This window comes from Oreochromis aureus, linkage group 3 (assembly GCF_013358895.1).
Source record: "Oreochromis aureus strain Israel breed Guangdong linkage group 3, ZZ_aureus, whole genome shotgun sequence".
Taxonomy (NCBI): domain Eukaryota; kingdom Metazoa; phylum Chordata; class Actinopteri; order Cichliformes; family Cichlidae; genus Oreochromis; species Oreochromis aureus.
In genome coordinates this window covers 24,160,006-24,168,824 of record NC_052944.1, presented here as the reverse complement: position 1 = coordinate 24,168,824, position 8,819 = coordinate 24,160,006, and the positions used below count along the sequence as shown (strand labels likewise).

Here is an 8,819-nt window from a genome sequence, read left to right as displayed (position 1 = left end):
TGGCTCAACTTTAACCAATTCATCATGACCTTGTGACCCTTGCAGCCATGAAGTCAGCCCACGCACTCCAGGGATGGAGCACCACTCAGTGGCCTCTTTGCAAAACCTAACAACCTGAAGCCCCTACCACTGCATAGGCTTTCTGAAGGTCTGTGGCTTATTGTGAAACATGCCTTTAAAAATGAATATAGTTATGATATGATAGATATGTCCTTATACAGATAAATGGCATAAATTTGGTTTTCTAATTGAGTTTCATTTCCATTCTGCCCGCCGGTAGATTCGGCCGGAACACACATTAGCTCAAAACCTCATTTTCAGCTCCCAGTTTCACTGTTTATTTGTCACATACATAATTATACAGAGTACAACATGTAGTGAAATGCTTGTGTCCGAGCTGCGGACAGGCTGCAGACATGGCTTTTGCCATTCCAGGGCTTGGTTTTTAGCATGAGTGGTCTAGCCACGACCCTTACTGGAATGTAACTTGTGACTCCCGCTACAAAGGTGTGAAGTCTTACTACTACACTATCCAGCTGCCCAAAAGTAGCAACTGGCCCGTACGGGGATCGAACCCGCGACCTTGGCGTTATTAGCACCACGCTCTAACCAACTGAGCTAACCGGCCATGTTACTGAACAAAGCAGGCCATGTTACTATTCTATACAGTTACTATAGTAACTATAGTTACTATTCATTTGTATGAATACTGTGTACTGATACTGCCATATTTTACATGCTTGGTGTGTTTCTAATACATTTTTATGAAACTTTAAGCATTTAGTGCAATTTCATATTCAGCCTTGTGATTAAGTTTTCAAAACAGGTGGTATATTTTAAATTTTTTGTATTTTCAGTCACGTTTGTGTCCACCACCTTCACTCTGCCTTTAAAGTTAGCTGAGAAGTAACCAAGGTACAGAGGGGAACACTGGACAGAATCACAAATCCTAAAAACAAGTTTGCACAACAGGTTATTAGGCATGCAATAAATAAATAAAAGAATTGTACGTTACACTGTAGAAAATGATGAGCCAACTCATGTCCCGTGCAACATATTTATTTTTGCAGAAACTGCAAAAACAAAGAAACAGCAGATTAACAGGAGCAGTCCGGAGCTGTACACTGTCTCATCATGTACTGACTGCACTTCTTTTAGCGAGGTGCCATGTGTGCATAACACACCGAGTGCCCTCTACTGGCGAAACTTATATCACAGCAAAATAGACATTAACAGTAGTCTTTCAAAAAAAAAGTGATTTTAAGCATAAAAATAAAATGGGGGAGCTACTATTTTCATGTATTCATCTTTATCATAGTGCCACATACATTTTGAGAATGAATTCAAAATGACATTAAAGTTGCCGTTTCAAGTCAAACAACTGGCACGGCTGCCTTACCCTCTACAAAATGCTTAGTTTAGATGAGTTAGTGAAACAATTTGATCATCTGGGTCTGACTGTCAATATCCTATCATCCGTCCATTGGCAAAAAGGAGAGAATTATTAAACGTGATTTATAGAGATACAGAAATTAAGCTATTTTGCTCTTAGACACTCATGACTTATCATAGCAGACAGAATCCCAGTGGTGATAGGATTTAGAGGACCCCCTGGACTCTACAAGTCCAGGGGGGAATGGCTGCAATCACAGCATTGTAAGATGGTGAAAGGCCCTGAGTAAATGTGGTTATCCCAGCTGGACTTTTGTCAAAGCGGGAAAGGCACCTAAAGAAAGCTCCAGCTGATCCAGGAGAGAAGGACAACCGCTGCCCAGGCGAAAACCTGTAGTGATCCCATATGTGTCAGGAGTATCGGAGCAGTTGAGACGCATTTTTTCTAAACACCGGGTCTCTGTGGCTTTTAAACCCCAAAACACGCTGCGCCAAAAATTGGTCCACCCCAAGGATCAGTTCCCCCGACACAAACAGAGTAACATAGTGTACGCTGTTAAGTGCCAGGAGGATTGCCAGGATTTATACATCGGGGAAACCAAACTACCTCTGGCGAAGCGGATGGCACAACACAGAAGAGCTACCTCGTCAGGCCAGGACTCTGCAGTCTATTTACACCTACAGGCCAGTGGACACTCTTTCAATGATGAGGATGTACACATCTTGGACAGGGAGGAACGCTGGTTTGAGCGCGGAGTCAAGGAGGCCATTTACGTGAAAAGGGAAAGACCATCTCTGAATCGAGGAGGGGGCCTAAGGGTACATCTTTCGCCATCTTACAATGCTGTGATTGCAGCCATTCCCCAACTCTCTGTGAATGGTACTCATGGCCATTGATCAGTGGGCTTTGATCAGTGGGTTTTGGTCAGTGGTTGTTGATCAATGGTCATGAGAATTTGCATAATTATGATTAAGGAACTGACCTCCCAGCCCATTGTTCCTTCAGTGGGCTGGTTTCAGTCATTATGCAAATGTACTGTTTATAAGATTGGGGAAACCTGCAGTCAGCTGAGACTGAAGAAGTCACTTGGATGAGTGACGAAACGTTTCTCCCACAAAACGGTACGTCCAGATGAACAGAATCAGCTTTTGGAGAAGTATCGGTTGTGTTGTTGTGCAGGGCTTGCTGCTTCACTGATTTAAAGAACAGCGTCATCAACATGTAGTGAGTGCCAAACTGGCCAACAGATGTCACTAGGAGATGTATTGAGGTGTCAAAACAAACTGAAACCCAATTCCAGCAATGCTTTAAATGTTTTATTGTTTCATAAAGCCATCTCTAGACACAGGGAATAAACTCAAAAGGCAGCTTTAATGCTAAACTCCCAAAACAATAGAAAACACAGGCTAGCCAGGAATCCTAAACCCAGGGAAACAGAGCTGAGACACACACAGAGAGAGAATGAAAAAGGACCCAACAAAGAACTGAGACAAACTGAAGGAATAAATACTCAAGGTGATGAAGGCAAACAGGAGACACCTGAGAGGACAGTTGAACCTAATTGACAAGGGATGTAAAACCAAACACAAGAGACAAAAAGGCTAACAAATTAAAATAGGTAGCTAATATCTGGAAGCGGGCTCTGGACTTAAAAAGGCTGAGGAACAGTGATGTTAGCATGTGCTAATGAATGAAGACAGCTGATGCTATTTATTTATGTTTATTTGTTTTTTTCTTTCCTAGTGTGGCAGCACGAGGTGGGGAAGAATTAGAACTCTTCACAATTTGACAAAACCCAGCAACGCCACACTGTGGAATAAATTTACCACAGAGCTCCACACCTAGCTCTATATAGCCATGGTAGGGAATAGACAAACCATTAGCCGCTTTAAGCTGCAACCAATGACAAGCTTGGAGACACTCTTGACCCCAGGATTCAAAATGCTGGTGGAAAAAGCTTTTACCATGGACCCCGTATCAACCAAACACGGTACTTTTATACCGCCCATATCCACATCTATATGCGGACTGGATGAAACTAATTTGGAGACTGCCTCTGGACCATTAGAAACAACCCTTGAGCCAATAGACGCCCCACCCTAACTGTGGCTCGGCAATACGGGGGGCGCTAGTTTTCCGAAGCCGTATTTAAAGGAGAGTGCCTGTGATTATGCGGAGGTGCCTGCGAAGGAGGCCGGGAGCGAGGAACACGTTCCCCATCACAGTCCCGAGCAAAATGCCCAGGTTGCTGACAACGTCTGCATATAATGGAATCGCTCCGTCCTGAACGAGTCGTTCGATGGGGGGCCTGCAATTGAGCAATGCTTTGAGTGAGCTGATTAAGTTGCTCCTGTGGTTCTTTGTGTCCGAGGATGGGCGTCCAGGTACGCACCAGCTCACTCCTGGTGGCTGCTTGTCGGGGCCTGGAGCCTGGAGCTCGCTCGGGCCCCTTCGGGGGTGGGGTGCCCTCGGCCTCTCGGCCTGGGGCTCAGTCACTCTGGCACAGCTGGCTGCCGGCGGAGCTCATGGGCACGTCACTGCAACCTCCCCTGGCTTCTGCTCGATCTCCAGCAATGTCAGATTTGGCTGCCTTCGTACTAGTTGCTTTAACTCACGCCGTAATGTACTGTCTAAGACTTGTTCAACAAACTGATCTCTTAGTAAAACGTTAGCATTGGGCATGCCATTGGCCCAGCTTCTATTATCAATAGAAGGTTCTATAAAGAACAGAGTGAAGAGGAGGAGATGCTTGAAAGACCAGGGTCAAACCATCCTCTCAGTGAAGGATTTTTGTTGTTGTTCCCTCATGTTTTTCGCCTCATCACTGTAACCTATTGTGGTAAATGATATTGCTTATTTTTTTTAAGTTAAAATTAAAATTATATACAGTGTTTTTCTGTGCAGTGTTTCCCTCTACTCTTTTCAGCAGGAAACTTTAGCAAGGATGTTCAGTTATAGTGCACTTTAGATTTTCTAAATTATTCTGAAAGCGAGTTTCACTAGCTGGGCCCACGTCCTCACTTTAGGTTTGACAGTGTTTTAGTAGATGAAGGTAAATGGTTTGGACATGAATTGAGCTGCGGTTTGGGGAAGGCCTCGAAGGGGATGGCAGCGTCTCCCAGGCCTGGTAGTTCCCCATGTACTAAATAGAAGTTAAAGAATTGAAAAGGGAAGGGAGGGTGGGGCACATGAACGAGAATGAACAGCTTGTAGAACTGGGGGAATATATATATAGATGAGAACTGGAATGTACGCTCCTGAAATTCTGATACTTTATCTCCAATTAAAACTGTAGCTTTGAAGTGTTTATGAACTGTTACTCTGAGCTGTTGCTTGTATGTCCTTACCAAAATGGTAACTGGAAAGCACAACAAACAACACTGACCTGAAGTCTGGGTTATAATCCTTTTGGGGTTTTTCTTTTAAGACTTTCATTAAGTTATTTAGTCCTCCAGCCTGTAGGTAATATGTATGATTACACGAAAGTAAATTTAAACACAGTGCAAAAAAAACTACACCTCCAGCAGTTTTATCAACTAAAGCTTATTTAATTGTACTCCAAAGTATTGATGGGTTCTTTATCAGTATCAGTTTGTTTAAAAGTAGCATTTCACATATCACATTGGTATGTGAATCAGTCTTTTTTCAAATAAAGGACCATTAATCACAAATATATGATAAACTGCAGTTTCAAATACATGTATAATTCACAGAGTACCTAAAAGTACCTAAAATAGTACTTTCCTACGGCCACAAGGTGGGGCTGAGCACCAAATGATATGGGAACTGCTCTGGAGGAAGACACATACACTCACCAGACACTTTATGAGGTACACCTTGCTAGTACAGGATTGAACCCCCTTTTGCCTTCAGAATTTCAGAAGTCATTTGAGTGTAGTCAACTCATCGTTCAGCTTTTGATCAAAGATTATATGCTGAAGCTCACAGTACTTTTCCATATTAATGAAAATCTGTGGGACACTCTTAAAAATACTGTGCTTGCTTTAACTGCTCAAACTGTGTAATCGGTGCATGCCTTATGTTAGGGTAAAGCCAATCATTACCTGCACAAATATACAGACCAAAATGTGAATTTAGAAGATTTTGCTCTTTGCAACAACATACTCTGCTGCACACATGAGACTTTTGTTTCCAAGGCAAAACCACATAATCTTGAGACAAATGTGAAGGTCATATCTCTCTGTTGAATCTTCTCATCTCGCCACTGTCCTGTTATTTTGGTTCTGTTATCTTCATTCAAAGACTTGTTATTCTTGTTTTGGGTTTTTCCATTCACAGTCTCCTGTTTGCTGGCATGGGTGTTGTGGTGATCTGCTAATGCTCCACCAGGCTTTGTCATTCTGCCAAGTTCTTTCTTCACTGCACATCCCCATCTGCCTCACCCTCGCGTATTTCTCAGTCAGCAGATGGACAGTCCCTCCCTTTTCCCTTTTCCTTCCCCTGTCCTTTCAGTTTTCCCAGGATTGTTGCCAATCGGTTTATTTGGATTTCACCTGTTATCCTTTCACCTGTTTGAATGAACAGTGAACACCGAAACTGCCCTCACACACCAGGGAACGCCTGTAAGATTTCTTTTTTCTTTTTTCGTTATTACTTTCGATTCCAACCCAGCAGTTATGGGAAGTCATGTGACTACCGATTAGCAGTCGTGGTTATTTTATACACTTTTATTTTACTTAATCCCTGTTAGTGCTGCTGAGAGTCAAGGTTTATTTATTTACTTTTATGACTTATGGGTTTATCGCACTACTTTCGGGACCTTGCATGATGTAGTCAAAGTTGAGGAAAGTACCTGATCTACAGATCAGAGACTCTGGGTTGGATTATCTTACTTGGAGAGTTTGTGGGCTTATTGTGTTGCTTTTCCCATTGTGGTGTTCTGAATGTGAATCAAACTGGATGTTAAAATGTCTTATTTTTTATATGGTTATACAACAGCACTGATGAATTCACTCATAGCCATCATTTGGCACAAGCCGGATGTGAAGCAAAAAACAAACAAAAAAAAAAAAAAACTAAACAAACATTGTTCTGGTTACATACTAAACTGATGAGGGTGTGTTAGGTAGTTTCCAATATTCATCTGAATGACAGCATTTGAAATCATGCTTTTAATAAGGAGATTCATTTCTACACTGAATAATGGGCATTGTGATGAACATCATTTACATGCTTGACCTTTATTTGAACTTTTAGGTTTACAAATTATCCTGGAGTCCATTTTGTAAAAATCTATTAGCTTATTCTCTGTGACACTTTTCTTCTGCTAGCAACCACAATGCAGGAAATATTGTTCAGAGTATATCAAATGACTTACTTGTATTACGAGTCATGGTTTGCTTTCTTTTAACTTTAAAGTTAAAAGACACACACCACAAGAAGACTGCCTTTCTAAGGGGAGTCAAAAACTCATATATATCAGGTATAACACGTAAAGGCCTCCATACTGCAACTTGAATTTGGGAAAAAAGGTGTCTTTTAAGGAATTTTCACCTTAAAGCACCTTAAAAAAATCCAAATTTGATCAAATATATAATCAAACTGAAAAAACGAACAAAGACTACCACAAAAAGTAATGATATTTCTCTGAGCTCTGATGCTCAACCCACAAATGCATTTTCATTACAAACGTGGCACTATGTAAGGGGAAATAAAGAGGCTTTCCAGTGGAATAAATACCAAGAAGCATTGTTACAACAAAGCAATATTCAACCAAACACAAATTCAAGTATTTTGTATCCTAAGTTTAGCCAATTATAAAATCATGCAGTACATATGATAAACTCAGTATAAAGATTTTCACCTTGAATTCCCCAAACTTACAGTACAAAGGGACAAAGTCTACTCTGGCTGACGACAACAACAAAAAATGATTACTGTACTGGTTCAGCACTTAATAGTGTACTTCTATGTAGATAAACATTGGTATATCTGGGCCACATATAACGATCACATTTTCCATGACAGTTTAAATTTATCTCTACAGGCTCTGAGAGAAGCAATATAATGACAGAAAGAAGGAAAACTCCACAGGCTTATATTAAACGTGTGATGCTAACACACTTAACTTCAGGGATACTTTTTTTTTTCAAAATTGAAATCATTTATTTATATGAACTGCATGTTTTACATATCACATTTTGATTAAACATGAGTTTATACTAAAATAAATTAATAAATTAGAATTAAATTAAATTATTATTAAATAAATTAATAATAAAAAGCCAAAAAGAGCAGAAAAACACGCAAGTAAAACAAATTAGTGACATGCATATTACCAAGACTAAACAGCATCGAGCTAACATTAGAGAAGCAGCAGACAATGACAATGATATGATCTAATGTATTATGATGTATTATTTTAGAAAAGACTCAATATTGTTGTGTGGTCCCCATTATTTCTTCTGCCATACAGGTATAGAGTTGTGTCTGGGGGCCACACCACTGAAGCATGGTTCACTTGTTTCTAGACGTTCATCAGAGCTTTTCAGGCACAAAAAGCAGAACTCCAGTTTACATCGAGGACAAAACACATTTATATTGTTCCTTGCTGTAGTCCAACAGCAAACCAAATGTGGGATAGGCATGGATGGAGGGGCACCCATAGACCTTCTCCACAGATTCAAAAGTGATAGCTGGGCATTCTATTAGTGTTTCTAGTGACGGGTTGCAGCAGCCATGATTTCCACAGAGGTCATTCCGAGGCCGTGGACCCTTCCATTCCCTCAAACACTGCCAGCAGAATTCAAACGGCCGTCCTTTTACTGCTGTGCACACTTTACAGAGGACATTCAAATCTGATCCATTCTCTCTCACCACAGTGGATCTGCATCCAGGACACTACATGGAGACAGAAGAGTGACATGTTTAATAATAAATATCCGTTTTCAATAAATGTCAATACATAAAATTTCTTCATTTCTTCAGGGGTCAGAAGGGCCATTTTACAAACCTCTGCAAAAGTTCACTTGACGTTACAACAAGACCTGCCACACAGAAACCTGCTTTCACTCTTTATTGAAATAATGAGAGGTATGTTATTTATATAGTTCACAGGTTGGGGAAAAAAAAACCCCAATCTCATGAATTACAATATTTTTAGTTTAAACTTTGATTATTAAAAATGTAAATAGTATGGTTGTGGGGAGAGGTTAGTGCATCTTGTTAACAAATGAAAGAAATCATATCCTGTCATATCAGATTTATCCACTGCTAATTATGTCATTATTTGATGAGTAATAGTTTTTTGTTGCTTGATTTTGTCTTATGACCATTTATGAAAAACCCCTTGACACAGAAAACATACAGCACAAGGACAGGTGTAATTAAATTTAAAAAATGCTCTTAATTGTAATATAATTCTCCAGCAGACGGGCCTCATTAATTCATTAAGGCTCTGGATGTT

General features: G+C 40.4%; 1 non-coding gene across 1 annotated transcript; it reads right to left on the bottom strand.

The window, feature by feature from the left end:
* Positions 1 to 554: 554 nt before the first annotated feature.
* trnai-aau lies at positions 555 to 628 on the bottom strand. Its single transcript has one exon. It is a non-coding gene; the product is annotated as a tRNA-Ile (tRNA).
* Between the last annotated feature and the right edge of the window lie 8,191 nt (positions 629 to 8,819).